A 26,749-nucleotide genomic window follows, 5' to 3' on the forward strand; every position below is an offset into this window, starting at 1 on the left:
AAGGGTGAAGATGTTTCTCACAAAATCGTTGCCCCAATGCATCATTGAAATTCAAGCTGGAAAGATGATTTTGAAATATCAATTGTACATTTTGCATTGTTCTTCTGGTGACAATGTAGCTTGTTTTTGTCAATTACCATTTCAGTAATAGGGTAAAGAAAATTAAGTGGATTTCTGAAAGAAAACAATGCTGTCAATATACTATTAAAACAAATTAAAATGTTAAAAGTTATTGTACTTTAAGTAAAAATAAAAGAGTCAAAATATCAATCCCAGTTTTGGAAGAATTTAATTAACAAAAAAATAAATGCACATAGCAGAGGATGGTTTCAATCCATCGACCTCTGGGTTATGGGCCCAGCACGCTTCCGCTGCGCCACTCTGCTGCTCATGTTAGTGTCAGAGATCCTGAAGTACTCACTCATCATGTGAAAGTACCAATGTGTTTCTTCGTTGGTCAATGGAAGAAAAATCTTGCAAAACTCTCCAGATTATTGCCTTTTTAAACTTTTTCTAGGAAACTTTCTAGATGAATGCTTTTTAGCCTTTGTCAGTACATGCTTTCGCAAGCTGTCTCTGTGGCGCAATCGGTAAGTGCATTCAGCTGTTAAACTAAAGGTTGGTGGTTCAATCCCACCCAGGGATGTTATTGACCGTGTGATCAAATTTTGGTGATCTTTAAGTAGACAAGTCAAAATTTCAAACCACCTCTTATATTGTAGGGTACCTGGCCTTCTCTGGTGCAATCAGAGTCAGATTTGATTAAGTCATTTTATAAAAAACAGGAAGCACAATTTAGCATGGGGTTGCAGAGAAAAAAAATGATGCAGGCAGAGAAATCCAATTGAGTGATTAATCAGCTCTCCATTTTATGGCTTTATTTTTATGCTAACACATTTGTTCTCTGAAAAGTGTCCACAAAGCCAAGTCTCTGATTAACACCTTTGTAGGAATGGTTTTTCACCTATTACTGATTAAAACTTGCTTCATTGGAAAGGCAGCAAGATGCATCCTCATTACAATGTCCACTGAAATAATACAGGTTGACACCAGGAAACATAAACCTCACTGCATCCTTGCTGCTTTCTCAAGTGGGAATCTGTTTAATGTGAAAACCAGGTGATATCTAATCAGCACAGAGGTAAGAAGTTAAGAAAATCTTTATTTAAGGGTGAAGATGTTTCTCACAAAATCGTTGCCCCAATGCATCATTGAAATTCAAGCTGGAAAGATGATTTTGAAATATCAATTGTACATTTTGCATTGCTCTTCTGGTGACAATGTAGCTTGTTTTTGTCAATTACCATTTCAGTAATAGGGTAAAGAAAATTAAGTGGATTTCTGAAAGAAAACAATGCTGTCAATATACTATTAAAACAAATAAAAATGTTAAAAGTTATTGTAATTTAAGTAAAAATAAAAGAGTCAAAATTTCAATCCCAGTTTTGGAAGAATTTAATTAACAAAAAAATAAGTGCACATAGCAGAGGATGGTTTCGATTCATCGACCTCTGGGTTATGGGCCCAGCACGCTTCCGCTGCGCCACTCTGCTGCTCATGTAAGTGTCCGAGATCATGAAGTACTCACTCATCATGTGAAAGTACCAATGTGTTTCTTCATTGGTCAATGGAAGAAAAATCTTGCAAAACTCTCCAGATTATTGCCTTTTTAACCTTTTTCTAGGAAACTTTCTAGATTAATGCTTTTTAGCCTTTGTCAGTACATGCTTTTGCAAGCTGTCTCTGTAGTGCAATCTGTTAGCGCATTCGGCTGTTAACCGAAAGGTTGGTGGTTCAATCCCACCCAGGGACGTAATTGACCGTGTGATCAAATTTTGGTGATCTTTAAGTAGACAAGTCAAAATTTCAAACCACCTCTTATAGTGTAGGGTATCTGGCCTTCTCTGATGCAATCAGAGTCAGATTTGATTAAGTCATTTTATAAAAAACAGGAAGCACAATTTAGCATGGGGTTGCAGAGAAAAAAAATTATGCAGGCAGAGAAATCCAATTGAGTGATTAATCAGCTCTCCATTGTATGGCTTTATTTTTATGCTAACACATTTGCTCTCTGAAAAGTGTCCACAAAGCCAAGTCTCTGATTAATACCTTTGTAGGAATGGTTTTTCACCTATTACTGATTAAAACTTGCTTCATTGGAAAGGCAGCAAGATGCATCCTCATTACAATGTCCACTGAAATAATACAGGTTGACACCAGGAAACATAAACCTCACTGCATCCTTGCTGCTTTCTCAAGTGGGAATCTGTTTAATGTGAAAACCAGGTGATATCTAATCAGCACACAGGTAAGAAGTTAAGAAAATCTTTCTTTAAGGGTGAAGATGTTTCTCACAAAATCGTTGCCCCAATGCATCATTAAAATTCAAGCTGGAAAGATGATTTTGAAATATCAATTGTACATTTTGCATTGTTCTTCTGGTGACAATGTAGCTTGTTTTTGTCAATTACCATTTCAGTAATAGGGTAAAGAAAATTAAGTGGATTTCTGAAAGAAAACAATGCTGTCAATATACTATTAAAACAAATTAAAATGTTAAAAGTTATTGTACTTTAAGTAAAAATAAAAGAGTCAAAATATCAATCCCAGTTTTGGAAGAATTTAATTAACAAAAAAATAAATGCACATAGCAGAGGATGGTTTCAATCCATCGACCTCTGGGTTATGGGCCCAGCACGCTTCCGCTGCGCCACTCTGCTGCTCATGTTAGTGTCAGAGATCCTGAAGTACTCACTCATCATGTGAAAGTACCAATGTGTTTCTTCGTTGGTCAATGGAAGAAAAATCTTGCAAAACTCTCCAGATTATTGCCTTTTTAACCTTTTTCTAGGAAACTTTCTAGATGAATGCTTTTTAGCCTTTGTCAGTACATGCTTTCGCAAGCTGTCTCTGTGGCGCAATCGGTAAGTGCATTCAGCTGTTAACCTAAAGGTTGGTGGTTCAATCCCACCCAGGGATGTTATTGACCGTGTGATCAAATTTTGGTGATCTTTAAGTAGACAAGTCAAAATTTCAAACCACCTCTTATATTGTAGGGTACCTGGCCTTCTCTGGTGCAATCAGAGTCAGATTTGATTAAGTCATTTTATAAAAAACAGGAAGCACAATTTAGCATGGGGTTGCAGAGAAAAAAAATGATGCAGGCAGAGAAATCCAATTGAGTGATTAATCAGCTCTCCATTTTATGGCTTTATTTTTATGCTAACACATTTGTTCTCTGAAAAGTGTCCACAAAGCCAAGTCTCTGATTAACACCTTTGTAGGAATGGTTTTTCACCTATTACTGATTAAAACTTGCTTCATTGGAAAGGCAGCAAGATGCATCCTCATTACAATGTCCACTGAAATAATACAGGTTGACACCAGGAAACATAAACCTCACTGCATCCTTGCTGCTTTCTCAAGTGGGAATCTGTTTAATGTGAAAACCAGGTGATATCTAATCAGCACACAGGTAAGAAGTTAAGAAAATCTTTATTTAAGGGTGAAGATGTTTCTCACAAAATCGTTGCCCCAATGCATCATTGAAATTCAAGCTGGAAAGATGATTTTGAAATATCAATTGTACATTTTGCATTGCTCTTCTGGTGACAATGTAGCTTGTTTTTGTCAATTACCATTTCAGTAATAGGGTAAAGAAAATTAAGTGGAATTCTGAAAGAAAACAATGCTGTCAATATACTATTAAAACAAATAAAAATGTTAAAAGTTATTGTAATTTAAGTAAAAATAAAAGAGTCAAAATATCAATCCCAGTTTTGGAAGAATTTAATTAACAAAAAAATAAGTGCACATAGCAGAGGATGGTTTCGATTCATCGACCTCTGGGTTATGGGCCCAGCACGCTTCCGCTGCGCCACTCTGCTGCTCATGTAAGTGTCCGAGATCATGAAGTACTCACTCATCATGTGAAAGTACCAATGTGTTTCTTCATTGGTCAATGGAAGAAAAATCTTGCAAAACTCTCCAGATTATTGCCTTTTTAACCTTTTTCTAGGAAACTTTCTAGATTAATGCTTTTTAGCCTTTGTCAGTACATGCTTTTGCAAGCTGTCATTGTAGTGCAATCTGTTAGCGCATTCGGCTGTTAACCGAAAGGTTGGTGGTTCAATCCCACCCAGGGACGTAATTGACCGTGTGATCAAATTTTGGTGATCTTTAAGTAGACAAGTCAAAATTTCAAACCACCTCTTATAGTGTAGGGTATCTGGCCTTCTCTGATGCAATCAGAGTCAGATTTGATTAAGTCATTTTATAAAAAACAGGAAGCACAATTTAGCATGGGGTTGCAGAGAAAAAAAATTATGCAGGCAGAGAAATCCAATTGAGTGATTAATCAGCTCTCCATTTGATGGCTTTATTTTTATGCTAACACATTTGCTCTCTGAAAAGTGTCCACAAAGCCAAGTCTCTGATTAATACCTTTGTAGGAATGGTTTTTCACCTATTACTGATTAAAACTTGCTTCATTGGAAAGGCAGCAAGATGCATCCTCATTACAATGTCCACTGAAATAATACAGGTTGACACCAGGAAACATAAACCTCACTGCATCCTTGCTGCTTTCTCAAGTGTGAATCTGTTTAATGTGAAAACCAGGTGATATCTAATCAGCACACAGGTAAGAAGTTAAGAAAATCTTTATTTAAGGGTGAAGATGTTTCTCACAAAATCATTGCCCCAATGCATCATTGAAATTCAAGCTGGAAAGATGATTTTGAAATATCAATTGTACATTTTGCATTGCTCTTCTGGTGACAATGTAGCTTGTTTTTGTCAATTACCATTTCAGTAATAGGGTAAAGAAAATTAAGTGGATTTCTGAAAGAAAACAATGCTGTCAATATACTATTAAAACAAATTAAAATGTTAAAAGTTATTGTACTTTAAGTAAAAATAAAAGAGTCAAAATATTAATCCCAGTTTTGGAAGAATTTAATTAACAAAAAAATAAATGCACATAGCAGAGGATGGTTTCAATTCATCGACCTCTGGGTTATGGGCCCAGCACGCTTCCGCTGCGCCACTCTGCTGCTCATGTTAGTGTCAGAGATCCTGAAGTACTCACTCATCATGTGAAAGTACCAATGTGTTTCTTCGTTGGTCAATGGAAGAAAAATCTTGCAAAACTCTCCAGATTATTGCCTTTTTAACCTTTTTCTAGGAAACTTTCTAGATGAATGCTTTTTAGCCTTTGTCAGTACATGCTTTTGCAAGCTGTCTCTGTGGCGCAATCGGTAAGTGCATTCAGCTGTTAACCTAAAGGTTGGTGGTTCAATCCCACCCAGGGATGTTATTGACCGTGTGATCAAATTTTGGTGATCTTTAAGTAGACAAGTCAAAATTTCAAACCACCTCTTATAGTGTAGGGTATCTGGCCTTTTCTGATGCAATCAGAGTCAGATTTGATTAAGTCATTTTATAAAAAACAGGAAGCACAATTTAGCATGGGGTTGCAGAGAAAAAAAATTATGCAGGCAGAGAAATCCAATTGAGTGATTAATCAGCTCTCCATTTTATGGCTTTATTTTTATGCTAACACATTTGCTCTCTGAAAAGTGTCCACAAAGCCAAGTCTCTGATTAACACCTTTGTAGGAATGGTTTTTCACCTATTACTGATTAAAACTTGCTTCATTGGAAAGGCAGCAAGATGCATCTTAATTACAATATCCACTGAAATAATAAAGGTTGACACCAGGAAACATAAACCTCACTGCATCCTTGCTGCTTTCTCAAGTGGGAATCTGTTTAATGTGAAAACCAGGTGATATCTAATCAGCACACAGGTAAGAAGTTAAGAAAATCTTTCTTTAAGGGTGAAGATGTTTCTCACAAAATCGTTGCCCCAATGCATCATTGAAATTCAAGCTGGAAAGATGATTTTGAAATATCAATTGTACATTTTGCATTGCTCTTCTGGTGACAATGTAGCTTGTTTTTGTCAATTACCATTTCAGTAATAGGGTAAAGAAAATTAAGTGGATTTCTGAAAGAAAACAATGCTGTCAATATACTATTAAAACAAATTAAAATGTTAAAAGTTATTGTACTTTAAGTAAAAATAAAAGAGTCAAAATATCAATCCCAGTTTTGGAAGAATTTAATTAACAAAAAAGTAAGTGCACATAGCAGAGGATGGTTTCGATCCATCGACCTCTGGGTTATGGGCCCAGCACGCTTCCGCTGCGCCACTCCGCTGCTCATGTAAGTGTAAGAGATCCTGAAGTACTCACTCATCATGTGAAAGTACCAATGTGTTTCTTCGTTGGTCAATGGAAGAAAAATCTTGCAAAACTCTCCAGATTATTGCCTTTTTAACCTTTTTCTTGGAAACTTTCTAGATGAATGCTTTTTAGCCTTTGTCAGTACATGCTTTTGCAAGCTGTCTCTGTGGTGCAATTGGTTAGCACGTTCGGCTGTTAACCGAAAGGTTGGTGGTTCAATCCCACCCAGGGACGTAATTAACCTTGTGATCAAATTTTGGTGATCTTTAAGTAGACAAGTCAAAATTTCAAACCACCTCTTATAGTGTAGGGTACCTGGCCTTCTCTGATGCAATCAGAGTCAGATTTGATTAAGTCATTTTATAAAAAACAGGAAGCACAATTTAGCATGGGGTTGCAGAGGAAAAAAATTATGCAGGCAGAGAAATCCAATTGAGTGGTTAATCAGCTCTCCATTTTATGGCTTTATTTTTATGCTAACACATTTGCTCTCTGAAAAGTGTCCACAAAGCCAAGTCTCTGATTAACACCTTTGTAGGAATGGTTTTTCACCTATTACTGATTAAAACTTGCTTCATTGGAAAGGCAGCAAGATGCATCCTCATTACAATATCCACTGAAATAATACAGGTTGACACCAGGAAACATAAACCTCACTGCATCCTTGCTGCTTTCTCAAGTGTGAATCTGTTTAATGTGAAAACCAGGTGATATCTAATCAGCACACAGGTAAGAAGTTAAGAAAATCTTTATTTAAGGGTGAAGATGTTTCTCACAAAATCATTGCCCCAATGCATCATTGAAATTCAAGCTGGAAAGATGATTTTGAAATATCAATTGTACATTTTGCATTGCTCTTCTGGTGACAATGTAGCTTGTTTTTGTCAATTACCATTTCAGTAATAGGGTAAAGAAAATTAAGTGGATTTCTGAAAGAAAACAATGCTGTCAATATACTATTAAAACAAATTAAAATGTTAAAAGTTATTGTACTTTAAGTAAAAATAAAAGAGTCAAAATATCAATCCCAGTTTTGGAAGAATTTAATTAACAAAAAAGTAAGTGCACATAGCAGAGGATGGTTTCGATCCATCGACCTCTGGGTTATGGGCCCAGCACGCTTCCGCTGCGCCACTCCGCTGCTCATGTAAGTGTAAGAGATCCTGAAGTACTCACTCATCATGTGAAAGTACCAATGTGTTTCTTCGTTGGTCAATGGAAGAAAAATCTTGCAAAACTCTCCAGATTATTGCCTTTTTAACCTTTTTCTTGGAAACTTTCTAGATGAATGCTTTTTAGCCTTTGTCAGTACATGCTTTTGCAAACTGTCTCTGTGGTGCAATTGGTTAGCACGTTCGGCTGTTAACCGAAAGGTTGGTGGTTCAATCCCACCCAGGGACGTAATTAACCTTGTGATCAAATTTTGGTGATCTTTAAGTAGACAAGTCAAAATTTCAAACCACCTCTTATAGTGTAGGGTACCTGGCCTTCTCTGATGCAATCAGAGTCAGATTTGATTAAGTCATTTTATAAAAAACAGGAAGCACAATTTAGCATGGGGTTGCAGAGAAAAAAAATTATGCAGGCAGAGAAATCCAATTGAGTGATTAATCAGCTCTCCATTTTATGGCTTTATTTTTATGTTAACACATTTGCTCTCTGAAAAGTGTCCACAAAGCCAAGTCTCTGATTAACACCTTTGTAGGAATGGTTTTTCACCTATTACTGATTAAAACTTGCTTCATTGGAAAGGCAGCAAGATGCATCCTCATTGCAATATCCACTGAAATAATACAGGTTGATACCAGGAAACATAAACCTCCCTGCATCTTTGCTGCTTTCTCAAGTGGGAATCTGTTTAATGTGAAAACCAGGTGATATCTAATCAGCACACAGGTAAGAAGTTAAGAAAATCTTTCTTTAAGGGTGAAGATGTTTCTCACAAAATCTTTGCCCCAATGCATCATTGAAATTCAAGCTGGAAAGATGATTTTGAAATATCAATTGTACATTTTGCATTGCTCTTCTGGTGACAATGTAGCTTGTTTTTGTCAATTACCATTTCAGTAATAGGGTAAAGAAAATTAAGTGGATTTCTGAAAGAAAACAATGCTGTCAATATACTATTAAAACAAATTAAAATGTTAAAAGTTATTGTACTTTAAGTAAAAATAAAAGAGTCAAAATATCAATCCCAGTTTTGGAAGAATTTAATTAACAAAAAAATAAGTGCACATAGCAGACGATGGTTTCGATCCATCGACCTCTGGGTTATGGGCCCAGCACGCTTCCGCTGCGCCACTCTGCTGCTCATGTAAGTGTCAGAGATCCTGAAGTACTCACTCATCATGTGAAAGTACCAATGTGTTTCTTCGTTGGTCAATGGAAGAAAAATCTTGCAAAACTCTCCAGATTATTGCCTTTTTAACCTTTTTCTAGGAAACTTTCTAGATGAATGCTTTTTAGCCTTTGTCAGTACATACTTTTGCAAGCTGTCTCTGTGGCGCAATCGGTAAGTGCATTCGGCTGTTAACCTAAAGGTTGGTGGTTCAATCCCACCCAGGGATGTTATTGACCGTGTGATCAAATTTTGGTGATCTTTAAGTAGACAAGTCAAAATTTCAAACCACCTCTTATAGTGTAGGGTACCTGGCCTTCTCTGATGCAATCAGAGTCATATTTGATTAAGGCATTTTATAAAAAACAGGAAGCACAATTTAGCATGGGGTTGCAGAGAAAAAAAATTATGCAGGCAGAGAAATCCAATTGAGTGATTAATCAGCTCTCCATTTTATGGCTTTATTTTTATGCTAACACATTTGCTCTTTGAAAAGTGTCCACAAAGCCAAGTCTCTGATTAACACCTTTGTAGGAATGGTTTTTCACCTATTACTGATTAAAACTTGCTTCATTGGAAAGGCAGCAAGATGCATCCTCATTACAATGTCCACTGAAATAATACAGGTTGACACCAGGAAACATAAACCTCACTGCATCCTTGCTGCTTTCTCAAGTGGGAATCTGTTTAATGTGAAAACCAGGTGATATCTAATCAGCACACAGGTAAGAAGTTAAGAAAATCTTTCTTTAAGGGTGAAGATGTTTCTCACAAAATCGTTGCCCCAATGCATCATTGAAATTCAAGCTGGAAAGATGATTTTGAAATATCAATTGTACATTTTGCATTGCTCTTCTGGTGACAATGTAGCTTGTTTTTGTCAATTACCATTTCAGTAATAGGGTAAAGAAAATTAAGTGGATTTCTGAAAGAAAACAATGCTGTCAATATACTATTAAAACAAATTAAAATGTTAAAAGTTATTGTACTTTAAGTTAAAATAAAAGAGTCAAAATATCAATCCCAGTTTTGGAAGAATTTAATTAACAAAAAAATAAGTGCACATAGCAGAGGATGGTTTCGATCCATTGACCTCTGGGTTATGGGCCCAGCACGCTTCCGCTGCACCACTCTGCTGCTCATGTAAGTGTTAGAGATCCTGAAGTATCTCACTCATCATGTGAAAGTACCAATGTGTTTCTTAGTTGGTCAATGGAAGAAAAATCTTGCAAAACTCTCCAGATTATTGCCTTTTTAAACTTTTTCTAGGAAACTTTCTAGATGAATGCTTTTTAGCCTTTGTCAGTACATGCTTTTGCAAGCTGTCTCTGTGGTGCAATTGGTAAGCGCATTCGGCTGTTAACCTAAAGGTTGGTGATTCAATCCCACCCAGGGATGTTATTGACCGTGTGATCAAATTTTGGTGATCTTTAAGTAGACAAGTCAAAATTTCAAACCACCTCTTATAGTGTAGGGTATCTGGCCTTTTCTGATGCAATCAGAGTCAGATTTGATTAAGTCATTTTATAAAAAACAGGAAGCACAATTTAGCATGGGGTTGCAGAGAAAAAAAATGATGCAGGCAGAGAAATCCAATTGAGTGATTAATCAGCTCTCCATTTTATGCCTTTATTTTTATGCTAACACATTTGCTCTCTGAAAAGTGTCCACAAAGCCAAGTCTCTGATTAACACCTTTGTAGGAATGGTTTTTCACCTATTACTGATTAAAACTTGCTTTATTGGAAAGGCAGCAAGATGCATCCTCATTACAATGTCCACTGAAATAATACAGGTTGACACCAGGAAACATAAACCTCACTGCATCCTTGCTGCTTTCTCAAGTGGGAATCTGTTTAATGTGAAAACCAGGTGATATCTAATCAGCACACAGGTAAGAAGTTAAGATAATCTTTCTTTAAGGGTGAAGATGTTTCTCACAAAATCGTTGCCCCAATGCATCATTGAAATTCAAGATGGAAAGATGATTTTGAAATATCAATTGTACATTTTGCATTGCTCTTCTGGTGACAATGTAGCTTGTTTTTATCAATTACCATTTCAGTAATAGGGTAAAGAAAATTAAGTGGATTTCTGAAAGAAAACAATGCTGTCAATATACTATTAAAACAAATTAAAATGTTAAAAGTTATTGTACTTTAAGTAAAAATAAAAGAGTCAAAATATCAATTCCAGTTTTGGAAGAATTTAATTAACAAAAAAATAAGTGCACATAGCAGAGGATGGTTTCGATCCACCGACCTCTCGGTTATGGGCCTGGCACGCTTCCACTGCACCACTCTGCTGCTCAAGTAAGTGTCAGAGATCCTGAAGTACTCACTCATCATGTGAAAGTACCAATGTGTTTCTTCGTTGGTCAATGGAAGAAAAATCTTGCAAAACTCTCCAGATTATTGCCTTTTTAACCTTTTTCTAGGAAACTTTCTAGATGAATGCTTTTTAGCCTTTGTCAGCACATGCTTTTGCAATCTGTCTCTGTGGCGCAATCGGTTAGCGCATTCGGCTGTTAACCGAAAGGTTGGTGGTTCAATCCCACCCAGGGACGTAATTGACCTTGTGATCAAATTTTGGTGATCTTTAAGTAGACAAGTCAAAATTTCAAACCACCTCTTATAGTGTAGGGTACCTGGCCTTCTCTGATGCAATCAGAGTCAGATTTGATTAAGTCATATTATAAAAAACAGGAAGCACAATTTAGCATGGGGTTGCAGAGAAAAAAAATGATGCAGGCAGAGAAATCCAATTGAGTGATTAATCAGCTCTCCATTTTATTGCTTTATTTTTATGCTAACACATTTGCTCTCTGAAAAGTGTCCACAAAGCCAAGTCTCTGATTAACACCTTTGTAGGAAAGGTTTTTCACCTATTACTGATTAAAACTTGCTTCATTGGAAAGGCAGCAAGATGCATCCTCATTACAATGTCCACTGAAATAATACAGGTTGACACCAGGAAACATAAACCTCACTGCATCCTTGCTGCTTTCTCAAGTGGGAATCTGTTTAATGTGAAAACCAGGTGATATCTAATCAGCACACAGGTAAGAAATTAAGATAATCTTTCTTTAAGGGTGAAGATGTTTCTCACAAAATCGTTGCCCCAATGCATCATTGAAATTCAAGATGGAAAGATGATTTTGAAATATCAATTGTACATTTTGCATTGCTCTTCTGGTGACAATGTAGCTTGTTTTTGTCAATTACCATTTCAGTAATAGGGTAAAGAAAATTAAGTGGATTTCTGAAAGAAAACAATGCTGTCAATATACTATTAAAACAAATTAAAATGTTAAAAGTTATTGTACTTTAAGTAAAAATAAAAGAGTCAAAATATCAATTCCAGTTTTGGAAGAATTTAATTAACAAAAAAATAAGTGCACATAGCAGAGGATGGTTTCGATCCACCGACCTCTCGGTTATGGGCCCAGCACGCTTCCACTGCGCCACTCTGCTGCTCATGTAAGTGTCAGAGATCCTGAAGTACTCAATCATCATGTGAAAGTACCAATGTGTTTCTTCGTTGGTCAATGGAAGAAAAATCTTGCAAAACTCTCCAGATTATTGCCTTTTTAACCTTTTTCTAGGAAACTTTCTAGATGAATGCTTTTTAGCCTTTGTCAGCACATGCTTTTGCAATCTGTTTCTGTGGCGCAATCGGTTAGCGCATTCGGCTGTTAAGCGAAAGGTTGGTGGTTCAATCCCACCCAGGGACGTAATTGACCTTGTGATCAAATTTTGGTGATCTTTAAGTAGACAAGTCAAAATTTCAAACCACCTCTTATAGTGTAGGGTACCTGGCCTTCTCTGATGCAATCAGAGTCAGATTTGATTAAGTCATTTTATAAAAAACAGGAAGCACAATTTAGCATGGGGTTGCAGAGAAAAAAAATGATGCAGGCAGAGAAATCCAATTGAGTGATTAATCAGCTCTCCATTTTATGGCTTTATTTTTATGCTAACACATTTGCTCTCTGAAAAGTGTCCACAAAGCCAAGTCTCTGATTAACACCTTTGTAGGAATGGTTTTTCACCTATTACTGATTAAAACTTGCTTCATTGGAAAGGCAGCAAGATGCATCCTCATTACAATGTCCACTGAAATAATACAGGTTGACACCAGGAAACATAAACCTCACTGCATCCTTGCTGCTTTCTCAAGTGGGAATCTGTTTAATGTGAAAACCAGGTGATATCTAATCAGCACACAGGTAAGAAGTTAAGATACTCTTTCTTTAAGGGTGAAGATGTTTCTCACAAAATCGTTGCCCCAATGCATCATTGAAATTCAAGATGGAAAGATGATTTTGAAATATCAATTGTACATTTTGCATTGCTCTTCTGGTGACAATGTAGCTTGTTTTTGTCAATTACCATTTCAGTAATAGGGTAAAGAAAATTAAGTGGATTTCTGAAAGAAAACAATGCTGTCAATATACTATTAAAACAAATTAAAATGTTAAAAGTTATTGTACTTTAAGTAAAAATAAAAGAGTCAAAATATCAATTCCAGTTTTGGAAGAATTTAATTAACAAAAAAATAAGTGCACATAGCAGAGGATGGTTTCGATCCACCGACCTCTCGGTTATGGGCCCAGCACGCTTCCACTGCGCCACTCTGCTGCTCATGTAAGTGTCAGAGATCCTGAAGTACTCACTCATCATGTGAAAGTACCAATGTGTTTCTTCGTTGGTCAATGGAAGAAAAATCTTGCAAAACTCTCCAGATTATTGCCTTTTTAACCTTTTTCTAGGAAACTTTCTAGATGAATGCTTTTTAGCCTTTGTCAGCACATGCTTTTGCAATCTGTCTCTGTGGCGCAATCGGTTAGCGCATTCGGCTGTTAACCGAAAGGTTGGTGGTTCAATCCCACCCAGGGACGTAATTGACCTTGTGATCAAATTTTGGTGATCTTTAAGTAGACAAGTCAAAATTTCAAACCACCTCTTATAGTGTAGGGTACCTGGCCTTCTCTGATGCAATCAGAGTCAGATTTGATTAAGTCATTTTATAAAAAACAGGAAGCACAATTTAGCATGGGGTTGCAGAGAAAAAAAATGATGCAGGCAGAGAAATCCAATTGAGTGATTAATCAGCTCTCCATTTTATGGCTTTATTTTTATGCTAACACATTTGCTCTCTGAAAAGTGTCCACAAAACCAAGTCTCTGATTAACACCTTTGTAGGAATGGTTTTTCACCTATTACTGATTAAAACTTGCTTCATTGGAAAGGCAGCAAGATGCATCCTCATTACAATGTCCACTGAAATAATACAGGTTGACACCAGGAAACATAAACCTCACTGCATCCTTGCTGCTTTCTCAAGTGGGAATCTGTTTAATGTGAAAACCAGGTGATATCTAATCAGCACACAGGTAAGAAGTTAAGATACTCTTTCTTTAAGGGTGAAGATGTTTCTCACAAAATCGTTGCCCCAATGCATCATTGAAATTCAAGATGGAAAGATGATTTTGAAATATCAATTGTACATTTTGCATTGCTCTTCTGGTGACAATGTAGCTTGTTTTTGTCAATTACCATTTCAGTAATAGGGTAAAGAAAATTAAGTGGATTTCTGAAAGAAAACAATGCTGTCAATATACTATTAAAACAAATTAAAATGTTAAAAGTTATTGTACTTTAAGTAAAAATAAAAGAGTCAAAATATCAATTCCAGTTTTGGAAGAATTTAATTAACCAAAAAATAAGTGCACATAGCAGAGGATGGTTTCGATCCACCGACCTCTGGGTTATGGGCCCAGCACGCTTCCGCTGTGCCACTCTGCTGCTCACATAAGTGTCAGAGATCCTGAAGTACTCACTCATCATGTGAAAGTACCAATGTGTTTCTTCGTTGGTCAATGGAAGAAAAATCTTGCAAAACTCTCCAGATTATTGCCTTTTTAACCTTTTTCTAGGAAACTTTCTAGATGAATGCTTTTTAGCCTTTGTTAGTACATGCTTTTGCAAGTTGTCTCTGTGGTGCAATCGGTAAGCGCATTCATCTGTTAACCGAAAGGCTGGTGGTTCAATACCACCCAGGGACGTAATTGACCTTGTGATCAAATTTTGCTGATCTTTAAGTAGACAAGTCAAAATTTCAAACCACCTCTTATAGTGTTGGGTACCTGGCCTTCTCTGATGCAGTCAGATTTGATTAAGTCATTTTATAAAAAACAGGAAGCACAATTTAGCATAGGGTTGCAGAGAAAAAAAATATGCAGGAAGAGAAATCCAATTGAGTGATTAATCAGCTCTCCATTTTATGGCTTTATTTTTATGCTAACACATTTGCTCTCTGAAAAGTGTCCACAAAGGCAAGTCTCTGATTAACACCTTTGTAGGAATGGTTTTTCACCTATTACTGATTAAAACTTGCTTCATTGGAAAGGCAGCAAGATGCATCCTCATTACAATGTCCAATGAAATAATACAGTTTGACACCAGGAAACATAAACCTCACTGCATCCTTGCTGCTTTCTCAAGTGGGAATCTGTTTAATGTGAAAACCAGGTGATATCTAATCAGCACACAGGTAAGAAGTTAAGAAAATCTTTATTTAAGGGTGAAGATGTTTCTCACAAAATCGTTGCCCCAATGCATCATTGAAATTCAAGCTGGAAAGATGATTTTGAAATATCAATTGTACATTTTGCATTGCTCTTCTGGTGACAATGTAGCTTGTTTTTGTCAATTACCATTTCAGTAATAGGGTAAAGAAAATTAAGTGGATTTCTGAAAGAAAACAATGCTGTCAATATACTATTAAAACAAATTAAAATGTTAAAAGTTATTGTACTTTAAGTAAAAATAAAAGAGTCAAAATATCAATTCCAGTTTTGGAAGAATTTAATTAACAAAAAAATAAGTGCACATAGCAGAGGATGGTTTCGATCCACCGACCTCTCGGTTATGGGCCCAGCACGCTTCCACTGCGCCACTCTGCTGCTCATGTAAGTGTCAGAGATCCTGAAGTACTCACTCATCATGTGAAAGTACCAATGTGTTTCTTCGTTGGTCAATGGAAGAAAAATCTTGCAAAACTCTCCAGATTATTGCCTTTGTAACCTTTTTCTAGGAAACTTTCTAGATGAATGCTTTTTAGCCTTTGTCAGCACATACTTTTGCAAGCTGTCTCTGTGGCGCTATCGGTTAGCGCATTCGGCTGTTAACCGAAAGGTTGGTGGTTCAATCCCACCCAGGGACGTAATTGACCTTGTGATCAAACTTTGGTGATCTTTAAGTAGACTAGTCAAAATTTCAAACCACCTCTTATAGTGTAGGGTTCCTGGCCTTCTCTGATGCAGTCAGATTTGATTAAGTCATTTTATAAAAAACAGGAAGCACAATTTAGCATGGGGTTGCAGAGAAAAAAAATTATGCAGGCAGAGAAATCCAATTGAGTGATTAATCAGCTCTCCATTTTATGGCTTTATTTTTATGCTAACACATTTGCTCTCTGAAAAGTGTCCACAAAGCCAAGTCTCTGATTAACACCTTTGTAGGAATGGTTTTTCACCTATTACTGATTAAAACTTGCTTCATTGGAAAGGCAGCAAGATGCATCCTCATTACAATGTCCACTGAAATAATACAGGTTGACACCAGGAAACATAAACCTCACTGCATCCTTGCTGCTTTCTCAAGTGGGAATCTGTTTAATGTGAAAACCAGGTGATATCTAATCAGCACACAGGTAAGAAGTTAAGAAAATCTTTCTTTAAGGGTGAAGATGTTTCTCACAAAATCGTTGCCCCAATGCATCATTGAAATTCAAGATGGAAAGATGATTTTGAAATATCAATTGTACATTTTGCATTGCTCTTCTGGTGACAATGTAGCTTGTTTTTGTCAATTACCATTTCAGTAATAGGGTAAAGAAAATTAAGTGGATTTCTGAAAGAAAACAATGCTGTCAATATACTATTAAAACAAATTAAAATGTTAAAAGTTATTGTACTTTAAGTAAAAATAAAAGAGTCAAAATATCAATTCCAGTTTTGGAAGAATTTAATTAACAAAAAAATAAGTGCACATAGCAGAGGATGGTTTCGATCCACCGGCCTCTGGGTTATGGGCCCAGCACGCTTCCGCTGCGCCACTCTGCTGCTCACATAAGTGTCAGAGATCCTGAAGTACTCACTCATCATGTGAAAGTACCAATGTGTTTCTTCGTTGGTCAATGGAAGAAAAATCTTGCAAAACTCTCCAGATTATTGCCTTTTTAACCTTTTTCTAGGAAACTTTCTAGATGAATGCTTTTTAGCCTTTGTTAGTACATGCTTTTGCAAGTTGTCTCTGTGGTGCAATCGGTTAGCGCATTCGGCTGTTAACCGAAAGGCTGGTGGTTCAATACCACCCAGGGACGTAATTGACCTTGTGATCAAATTTTGCTGATCTTTAAGTAGACAAGTCAAAATTTCAAACCACCTCTTATAGTGTAGGGTACCTGGCCTTCTCTGATGCAATCAGAGTCAGATTTGATTAAGTCATTTTATAAAAAACAGGAAGCACAATTTAGCATGGGGTTGCAGAGAAAAAAAAATATGCAGGCAGAGAAATCCAATTGAGTGATTAATCAGCTCTCCATTTTATGGCTTTATTTTTATGCTAACACATTTGCTCTCTGAAAAGTGTCCACAAAGCCAAGTCTCTGATTAACACCTTTGTAGGAATGGTTTTTCACCTATTACTGATTAAAACTTGCTTCATTGGAAAGGCAGCAAGATGCATCCTCATTACAATGTCCACTGAAATAATACAGGTTGACACCAGGAAACATAAACCTCACTGCATCCTTGCTGCTTTCTCAAGTGTGAATCTGTTTAATGTGAAAACCAGGTGATATCTAATCAGCACACAGGTAAGAAGTTAAGAAAATCTTTCTTTAAGGGTGAAGATGTTTCTCACAAAATCGTTGCCCCAATGCATCATTGAAATTCAAGCTGGAAAGATGATTTTGAAATATCAATTGTACATTTTGCATTGCTCTTCTGGTGACAATGTAGCTTGTTTTTGTCAATTACCATTTCAGTAATAGGGTAAAGAAAATTAAGTGGATTTCTGAAAGAAAACAATACTGTCAATATACTATTAAAAAAAATTAAAATGTTAAAAGTTATTGTACTTTAAGTAAAAATAAAATAGTCAAAATATCAATTCCAGTTTTGGAAGAATTTAATTAACAAAAAAATAAGTGCACACAGCAGAGGATGGTTTCGATCCACCGGCCTCTGGGTTATGGGCCCATCACGCTTCCGCTGCGCCACTCTGCTGCTCATGTAAGTGTAAGAGATCCTGAAGTACTCACTCATCATGTGAAAGTACCAATGTGTTTCTTCGTTGGTCAATGGACGAAAAATCTTGCAAAACTCTCCAGATTATTGCCTTTTTAACCTTTTTCTAGGAAACTTTCTAGATGAATGCTTTTTAGCCTTTGTTAGTACATGCTTTTGCAAGTTGTCTCTGTGGTGCAATCGGTTAGCGCATTCGGCTGTTAACCGAAAGGCTGGTGTTTCAATACCACCCAGGGACGTAATTGACCTTGTGATCAAATTTTGCTGATCTTTAAGTAGACAAGTCAAAATTTCAAACCACCTCTTATAGTGTAGGGTACCTGGCCTTCTCTGATGCAATCAGAGTCAGATTTGATTAAGTCATTTTATAAAAACAGGAAGCACAATTTAGCATGGGGTTGCAGAGAAAAAAAATATGCAGGCAGAGAAATCCAATTGAGTGATTAATCAGCTCTCCATTTTATGGCTTTATTTTTATGCTAACACATTTGCTCTCTGAAAAGTGTCCACAAAGGCAAGTCTCTGATTAACACCTTTGTAGGAATGGTTTTTCACCTATTACTGATTAAAACTTGCTTCATTGGAAAGGCAGCAAGATGCATCCTCATTACAATGTCCACTGAAATAATACAGTTTGACACCAGGAAACATAAACCTCACTGCATCCTTGCTGCTTTCTCAAGTGTGAATCTGTTTAATGTGAAAACCAGGTGATATCTAATCAGCACACAGGTAAGAAGTAAAGAAAATCTTTCTTTAAGGGTGAAGATGTTTCTCACAAAATCGTTGCCCCAATGCATCATTGAAATTCAAGCTGGAAAGATGATTTTGAAATATCAATTGTACATTTTGCATTGCTCTTCTGATGACAATGTAGCTTGTTTTTGTCAATTACTATTTCAGTAATAGGGTAAAGAAAATTAAGTGGATTTCTGAAAGAAAACAATACTGTCAATATACTATTAAAAAAAATTAAAATGTTAAAAGTTATTGTACTTTAAGTAAAAATAAAATAGTCAAAATATCAATTCCAGTTTTGGAAGAATTTAATTAACAAAAAAATAAGTGCACACAGCAGTGGATGGTTTCGATCCACCGGCCTCTGGGTTATGGGCCCAGCACGCTTCCGCTGCGCCACTCTGCTGCTCATGTAAGTGCAAGAGATCCTGAAGTACTCACTCATCATGTGAAAGTACCAATGTGTTTCTTCGTTGGTCAATGGAAGAAAAATCTTGCAAAACTCTCCAGATTATTGCCTTTTTAACCTTTTTCTAGGAAACTTTCTAGATGAATGCTTTTTTGCATTTGTCAGCACATGCTTTTGCAAGCTGTCTCTGTGGCGCAATCGGTTAGCGCATTCGGCTGTTAACAGAAAGGTTGGTGGTTCAATCCCACCCAGGGACGTAATTGACCTTGTGATCAATTTTTGTTGATCTTTAAGTAGACAAGTCAAAATTTTAAACCACCTCTTATAGTGTAGGGTACCTGGCCTTCTCTGATGCAATCAGAGTCAGATTTGATTAAGTCATTTTATAAAAAACAGGAAGCACAATTTAGCATGGGGTTGCAGAGAAAAAAAATTATGCAGGCAGAGAAATCCAATTGAGTGATTAATCAGCTCTCCATTTTATGGCTTTATTTTTATGCTAACACATTTGCTCTCTGAAAAGTGTCCACAAAGCCAAGTCTCTGATTAACACCTTTGTAGGAATGGTTTTTCACCTATTACTGATTAAAACTTGCTTCATTGGAAAGGCAGCAAGATGCATCCTCATTACAATGTCCACTGAAATAATACAGGTTGGCACCAGGAAACATAAACCTCACTGCATCCTTGCTGCTTTCTCAAGTGGGAATCTGTTTAATGTGAAAACCAGGTGATATCTAATCAGCACACAGGTAAGAAGTTAAGAAAATCTTTATTTAAGGGTGAAGATGTTTCTCACAAAATCGTTGCCCCAATGCATCATTGAAATTCAAGCTGGAAAGATGATTTTGAAATATCAATTGTACATTTTGCATTGCTCTTCTGGTGACAATGTAGCTTGTTTTTGTCAATTACCATTTCAGTAATAGGGTAAAGAAAATTAAGTGGATTTCTGAAAGAAAACAATGCTGTCAATATACTATTAAAACAAATTAAAATGTTAAAAGTTATTGTACTTTAAGTAAAAATAAAAGAGTCAAAATATCAATTCCAGTTTTGGAAGAATTTAATTAACCAAAAAATAAGTGCACATAGCAGAGGATGGTTTCGATCCACCGACCTCTGGGTTATGGGCCCAGCACGCTTCCGCTGCGCCACTCTGCTGCTCATGTAAGTGTCAGAGATCCTGAAGTACTCACTCATCATGTGAAAGTACCAATGTGTTTCTTCGTTGGTCAATGGAAGAAAAATCTTGCAAAACTCTCCAGATTATTGCCTTGTTAACCTTTTTCTAGGAAACTTTCTAGATGAATGCTTTTTAGCCTTTGTTAGTACATGCTTTTGCAAGTTGTCTCTGTGGTGCAATCGATTAGCGCATTCGGCTGTTCACCGAAAGGCTGGTGGTTCAATACCACCCAGGGACGTAATTGACCTTGTGATCAAATTTTGCTGATCTTTAAGTAGACAAGTCAAAATTTCAAACCACCTCTTATAGTGTAGGGTACCTGGCCTTCTCTGATGCAATCAGAGTCAGATTTGATTAAGTCATTTTATAAAAAACAGGAAGCACAATTTAGCATGGGGTTGCAGAGAAAAAAAAATATGCAGGCAGAGAAATCCAATTGAGTGATTAATCAGCTCTCCATTTTATGGCTTTATTTTTATGCTAACACATTTGCTCTCTGAAAAGTGTCCACAAAGCCAAGTCTCTGATTAACACCTTTGTTGGAATGTTTTTTCACCTATTACTGATTAAAACTTGCTTCATTGGAAAGGCAGCAAGATGCATCCTCATTACAATGTCCACTGAAATAATACAGGTTGACACCAGGAAACATAAACCTCACTGCATCCTTGCTGCTTTCTCAAGTGGGAATCTGTTTAATGTGAAAACCAGGTGATATCTAATCAGCACACAGGTAAGAAGTTAATAAAATCTTTCTTTAAGGGTGAAGATGTTTCTCACAAAATCGTTGCCCCAATGCATCATTGAAATTCAAGCTGGAAAGATGATTTTGAAATATCAATTGTACATTTTGCATTGCTCTTCTGGTGACAATGTAGCTTGTTTTTGTCAATTACCATTTCAGTAATAGGGTAAAGAAAATTAAGTGGATTTCTGAAAGAAAACAATGCTGTCAATATACTATTAAAACAAATTAAAATGTTAAAAGTTATTGTACTTTAAGTAAAAATAAAAGAGTCAAAATATCAATTCCAGTTTTGGAAGAATTTAATTAACAAAAAAATAAGTGCACATAGCAAAGGATGGTTTTGATCCACCGACCTCTGGGTTATGGGTCCAGCACGCTTCCGCTGCGCCACTCTGCTGCTCACATAAGTGTCAGAGATCCTGAAGTACTCACTCATCATGTGAAAGTACCAATGTGTTTCTTCATTGGTCAATGGAAGAAAAATCTTGCAAAACTCTCCAGATTATTGCCTTTTTAACCTTTTTCTAGGAAACTTTCTAGATGAATGCTTTTTAGCCTTTGTCAGTAGATGCTTTTGCAAGCTGTCTCTGTGGTGCAATCGGTTAGCGCATTTGGCTGTTAACTGAAAGGTTGGTGGTTCAATCCCACCCAGGGACGTAATTGACCTTGTGATCAAATTTTGCTGATCTTTAAGTAGACAAGTCAAAATTTCAAACCACCTTTTATGGTGTAGGGTACCTGGCCTTCTCTGATGCAATCAGAGTCATATTTGATTAAGTCATTTTATAAAAAACAGGAAGCACAATTTAGCATTGGGGTTGCAGAGAAAAAAAATTATGCAGGCAGAGAAATCCAATTGAGTGATTAATCAGCTCTCCATTTTATGGCTTTATTTTTATGCTAACACATTTGCTCTCTGAAAAGTGTCCACAAAGCCAAGTCTCTGATTAACACCTTTGTAGGAATGGTTTTTCACCTATTACTGATTAAAACTTGCTTCATTGGAAAGGCAGCAAGATGCATCCTCATTACAATGTCCACTGAAATAATACAGGTTGACACCAGGAAACATAAACCTCACTGCATCCTTGCTGCTTTCTCAAGTGGGAATCTGTTTAATGTGAAAACCAGGTGATATCTAATCAGCACACAGGTAAGAAGTTAAGAAAATCTTTATTTAAGGGTGAAGATGTTTCTCACAAAATCGTTGCCCCAATGCATCATTGAAATTCAAGCTGGAAAGATGATTTTGAAATATCAATTGTACATTTTGCATTGCTCTTCTGGTGACAATGTAGCTTGTTTTTGTCAATTACCATTTCAGTAATAGGGTAAAGAAAATTAAGTGGATTTCTGAAAGAAAACAATGCTGTCAATATACTATTAAAACAAATTAAAATGTTAAAAGTTATTGTACTTTAAGTAAAAATAAAAGAGTCAAAATATCAATTCCAGTTTTGGAAGAATTTAATTAACCAAAAAATAAGTGCACATAGCAGAGGATGGTTTCGATCCACCGACCTCTGGGTTATGGGCCCAGCACGCTTCCGCTGCGCCACTCTGCTGCTCATGTAAGTGTCAGAGATCCTGAAGTACTCACTCATCATGTGAAAGTACCAATGTGTTTCTTCGTTGGTCAATGGAAGAAAAATCTTGCAAAACTCTCCAGATTATTGCCTTGTTAACCTTTTTCTAGGAAACTTTCTAGATGAATGCTTTTTAGCCTTTGTTAGTACATGCTTTTGCAAGTTGTCTCTGTGGTGCAATCGATTAGCGCATTCGGCTGTTCACCGAAAGGCTGGTGGTTCAATACCACCCAGGGACGTAATTGACCTTGTGATCAAATTTTGCTGATCTTTAAGTAGACAAGTCAAAATTTCAAACCACCTTTTATGGTGTAGGGTACCTGGCCTTCTCTGATGCAATCAGAGTCATATTTGATTAAGTCATTTTATAAAAAACAGGAAGCACAATTTAGCATTGGGGTTGCAGAGAAAAAAAATTATGCAGGCAGAGAAATCCAATTGAGTGATTAATCAGCTCTCCATTTTATGGCTTTATTTTTATGCTAACACATTTGCTCTCTGAAAAGTGTCCACAAAGCCAAGTCTCTGATTAACACCTTTGTAGGAATGGTTTTTCACCTATTACTGATTAAAACTTGCTTCATTGGAAAGGCAGCAAGATGCATCCTCATTACAATGTCCACTGAAATAATACAGGTTGACACCAGGAAACATAAACCTCACTGCATCCTTGCTGCTTTCTCAAGTGGGAATCTGTTTAATGTGAAAACCAGGTGATATCTAATCAGCACACAGGTAAGAAGTTAAGAAAATCTTTCTTTAAGGGTGAAGATGTTTCTCACAAAATCGTTGCCCCAATGCATCATTGAAATTCAAGCTGGAAAGATGATTTTGAAATATCAATTGTACATTTTGCATTGCTCTTCTGGTGACAATGTAGCTTGTTTTTGTCAATTATCATTTCAGTAATAGGGTAAAGAAAATTAAGTGGATTTCTGAAAGAAAACAATGCTGTCAATATACTATTAAAACAAATTAAAATGTTAAAAGTTATTGTACTTTAAGTAAAAATAAAAGAGTCAAAATATCAATTCCAGTTTTGGAAGAATTTAATTAACAAAAAAATAAGTGCACATAGCAAAGGATGGTTTTGATCCACCGACCTCTGGGTTATGGGCCTAGCACGCTTCCGCTGCGCCACTCTGCTGCTCACATAAGTGTCAGAGATCCTGAAGTACTCACTCATCATGTGAAAGTACCAATGTGTTTCTTCGCTGGTCAATGGAAGAAAAATCTTGCAAAACTCTCCAGATTATTGCCTTTTTAACCTTTTTCTGGGAAACTTTCTAGATGAATGCTTTTTAGCCTTTGTCAGTAGATGCTTTTGCAAGCTGTCTCTGTGGTGCAATCGGTAAGCGCATTCGGCTGTTAACCGAAAGGTTGGTGGTTCAATCCCACCCAGGGACGTAATTGACCTTGTGATCAAATTTTGGTGATATTTAAGTAGACAAGTCAAAATTTCAAACCACCTTTTATGGTGTAGGGTACCTGGCCTTCTCTGATGCAATCAGAGTCATATTTGATTAAGTCATTTTATAAAAAACAGGAAGCACAATTTAGCATTGGGGTTGCAGAGAAAAAAAATTATGCAGGCAGAGAAATCCAATTGAGTGATTAATCAGCTCTCCATTTTATGGCTTTATTTTTATGCTAACACATTTGCTCTCTGAAAAGTGTCCACAAAGCCAAGTCTCTGATTAACACCTTTGTAGGAATGGTTTTTCACCTATTACTGATTAAAACTTGCTTCATTGGAAAGGCAGCAAGATGCATCCTCATTACAATGTCCACTGAAATAATACAGGTTGACACCAGGAAACATAAACCTCACTGCATCCTTGCTGCTTTCTCAAGTGGGAATCTGTTTAATGTGAAAACCAGGTGATATCTAATCAGCACACAGGTAAGAAGTTAATAAAATCTTTCTTTAAGGGTGAAGATGTTTCTCACAAAACCGTTGCCCCAATGCATCATTGAAATTCAAGCTGGAAAGATGATTTTGAAATATCAATTGTACATTTTGCATTGCTCTTCTGGTGACAATGTAGCTTGTTTTTGTCAATTACCATTTCAGTAATAGGGTAAAGAAAATTAAGTGGATTTCTGAAAGAAAACAATGCTGTCAATATACTATTAAAACAAATTAAAATGTTAAAAGTTATTGTACTTTAAGTAAAAATAAAAGAGTCAAAATATCAATTCCAGTTTTGGAAGAATTTAATTAACAAAAAAATAAGTGCACATAGCAGAGGATGGTTTCGATCCACCGACCTCTGGGTTATGTGCCCAGCACGCTTCCGCTGCGCCACTCTGCTGCTCATGTAAGTGCCAGAGATCCTGAAGTACTCACTCATCATGTGAAAGTACCAATGTGTTTCTTCGTTGGTCAATGGAAGAAAAATCTTGCAAAACTCTCCAGATTATTGCCTTTTTAACCTTTTTCTAGGAAACTTTCTAGATAAATGCTTTTTAGCCTTTGTCAGCACATGCTTTTGCAAGCTGTCTCTGTGGCGCAATCGGTTAGCGCATTCGGCTGTTAACCGAAAGGTTGGTGGTTCAATCACACCCAGGGACGTAATTGACCTTGTGATCAAATTTTGGTGATCTTTAAGTAGACAAGTCAAAATTTCAAACCACCTCTTATAGTGTAGGGTATCTGGCCTTCTCTGATGCAATCAGAGTCAGATTTGATTAAGTCATTTTATAAAAAACAGGAAGCACAATTTAGCATGGGGTTGCGGAGAAAAAAAATTATGCAGGCAGAGAAATCCAATTGAGTGTAAATAATCAGCTCTCCATTTTATGGCTTTATTTTTATGCTAACACATTTGCTCTCTGAAAAGTGTCCACAAAGCCAAGTCTCTGATTAACACCTTTGTTGGAATGTTTTTTCACCTATTACTGATTAAAACTTGCTTCATTGGAAAGGCAGCAAGATGCATCCTCATTACAATGTCCACTGAAATAATACAGGTTGACACCAGGAAACATAAACCTCACTGCATCCTTGCTGCTTTCTCAAGTGGGAATCTGTTTAATGTGAAAACCAGGTGATATCTAATCAGCACACAGGTAAGAAGTTAATAAAATCTTTCTTTAAGGGTGAAGATGTTTCTCACAAAATCGTTGCCCCAATGCATCATTGAAATTCAAGCTGGAAAGATGATTTTGAAATATCAATTGTACATTTTGCATTGCTCTTCTGGTGACAATGTAGCTTGTTTTTGTCAATTACCATTTCAGTAATAGGGTAAAGAAAATTAAGTGGATTTCTGAAAGAAAACAATGCTGTCAATATACTATTAAAACAAATTAAAATGTTAAAAGTTATTGTACTTTAAGTAAAAATAAAAGAGTCAAAATATCAATTCCAGTTTTGGAAGAATTTAATTAACAAAAAAATAAGTGCACATAGCAGAGGATGGTTTCGATCCACCGACCTCTGGGTTATGGGCCCAGCACGCTTCCGCTGCGCCACTCTGCTGCTCACATAATTGTCAGAGATCCTGAAGTACTCACTCATCATGTGAAAGTACCAATGTGTTTCTTCGTTGGTCAATGGAAGAAAAATCTTGCAAAACTCTCCAGATTATTGCCTTTTTAACCTTTTTCTAGGAAACTTTCTAGATGAATGCTTTTTAGTCTTTGTCAGCACATGCTTTTGCAAGCTGTCTCTGTGGCGCAATCGGTTAGCGCATTTGGCTGTTAACCGAAAGGTTGGTGGTTCAATCACACCCAGGGATGTAATTGACCTTGTGATCAAATTTTGGTGATCTTTAAGTAGACAAGTCAAAATTTCAAACCACCTCTTATAGTGTAGGGTACCTGGCCTTCTCTGATGCAGTCAGATTTGATTAAGTCATTTTATAAAAAACAGGAAGCACAATTTAGCATGGGGTTGCAGAGAAAAAAAATTATGCAGGCAGAGAAATCCAATTGAGTGATTAATCAGCTCTCCATTTTATGGCTTTATTTTTATGCTAACACATTTGCTCTCTGAAAAGTGTCCACAAAGCCAAGTCTCTGATTAACACCTTTGTAGGAATGGTTTTTCACCTATTACTGATTAAAACTTGCTTCATTGGAAAGGCAGCAAGATGCATCCTCATTACAATGTCCACTGAAATAATACAGGTTGACACCAGGAAACATAAACCTCACTGCATCCTTGCTGCTTTCTCA

General features: G+C 36.5%; 12 non-coding genes across 12 annotated transcripts; 6 read left to right on the forward strand and 6 right to left on the reverse strand.

The window, feature by feature from the left end:
- Window positions 1-6,149: 6,149 nt before the first annotated feature.
- On the reverse strand, window positions 6,150-6,221 carry TRNAM-CAU (transfer RNA methionine (anticodon CAU)). The gene has a single exon. It is a non-coding gene; the product is annotated as a tRNA-Met (tRNA).
- Window positions 6,222-6,407: 186 nt separating this feature from the next.
- TRNAN-GUU (transfer RNA asparagine (anticodon GUU)) lies at window positions 6,408-6,481 on the forward strand. The gene has a single exon. It is a non-coding gene; the product is annotated as a tRNA-Asn (tRNA).
- An 835-nt stretch (window positions 6,482-7,316) lies between these two features.
- Window positions 7,317-7,388, reverse strand: TRNAM-CAU (transfer RNA methionine (anticodon CAU)). Its single transcript has one exon. It is a non-coding gene; the product is annotated as a tRNA-Met (tRNA).
- A 186-nt stretch (window positions 7,389-7,574) lies between these two features.
- TRNAN-GUU (transfer RNA asparagine (anticodon GUU)) lies at window positions 7,575-7,648 on the forward strand. Its single transcript has one exon. It is a non-coding gene; the product is annotated as a tRNA-Asn (tRNA).
- Window positions 7,649-11,076: 3,428 nt separating this feature from the next.
- On the forward strand, window positions 11,077-11,150 carry TRNAN-GUU (transfer RNA asparagine (anticodon GUU)). The gene has a single exon. It is a non-coding gene; the product is annotated as a tRNA-Asn (tRNA).
- Window positions 11,151-13,410: 2,260 nt separating this feature from the next.
- TRNAN-GUU (transfer RNA asparagine (anticodon GUU)) lies at window positions 13,411-13,484 on the forward strand. Its single transcript has one exon. It is a non-coding gene; the product is annotated as a tRNA-Asn (tRNA).
- Window positions 13,485-16,640: 3,156 nt separating this feature from the next.
- On the reverse strand, window positions 16,641-16,712 carry TRNAM-CAU (transfer RNA methionine (anticodon CAU)). Its single transcript has one exon. It is a non-coding gene; the product is annotated as a tRNA-Met (tRNA).
- Window positions 16,713-16,898: 186 nt separating this feature from the next.
- On the forward strand, window positions 16,899-16,972 carry TRNAN-GUU (transfer RNA asparagine (anticodon GUU)). The gene has a single exon. It is a non-coding gene; the product is annotated as a tRNA-Asn (tRNA).
- Window positions 16,973-20,139: 3,167 nt separating this feature from the next.
- TRNAM-CAU (transfer RNA methionine (anticodon CAU)) lies at window positions 20,140-20,211 on the reverse strand. The gene has a single exon. It is a non-coding gene; the product is annotated as a tRNA-Met (tRNA).
- Window positions 20,212-22,474: 2,263 nt separating this feature from the next.
- Window positions 22,475-22,546, reverse strand: TRNAM-CAU (transfer RNA methionine (anticodon CAU)). The gene has a single exon. It is a non-coding gene; the product is annotated as a tRNA-Met (tRNA).
- A 1,354-nt stretch (window positions 22,547-23,900) lies between these two features.
- Window positions 23,901-23,974, forward strand: TRNAN-GUU (transfer RNA asparagine (anticodon GUU)). Its single transcript has one exon. It is a non-coding gene; the product is annotated as a tRNA-Asn (tRNA).
- A 2,005-nt stretch (window positions 23,975-25,979) lies between these two features.
- On the reverse strand, window positions 25,980-26,051 carry TRNAM-CAU (transfer RNA methionine (anticodon CAU)). Its single transcript has one exon. It is a non-coding gene; the product is annotated as a tRNA-Met (tRNA).
- Window positions 26,052-26,749: the final 698 nt, after the last annotated feature.

The sequence above is a fragment of the Pseudophryne corroboree genome, chromosome 4, assembly GCF_028390025.1.
Source record: "Pseudophryne corroboree isolate aPseCor3 chromosome 4, aPseCor3.hap2, whole genome shotgun sequence".
NCBI classification, from domain to species: domain Eukaryota; kingdom Metazoa; phylum Chordata; class Amphibia; order Anura; family Myobatrachidae; genus Pseudophryne; species Pseudophryne corroboree.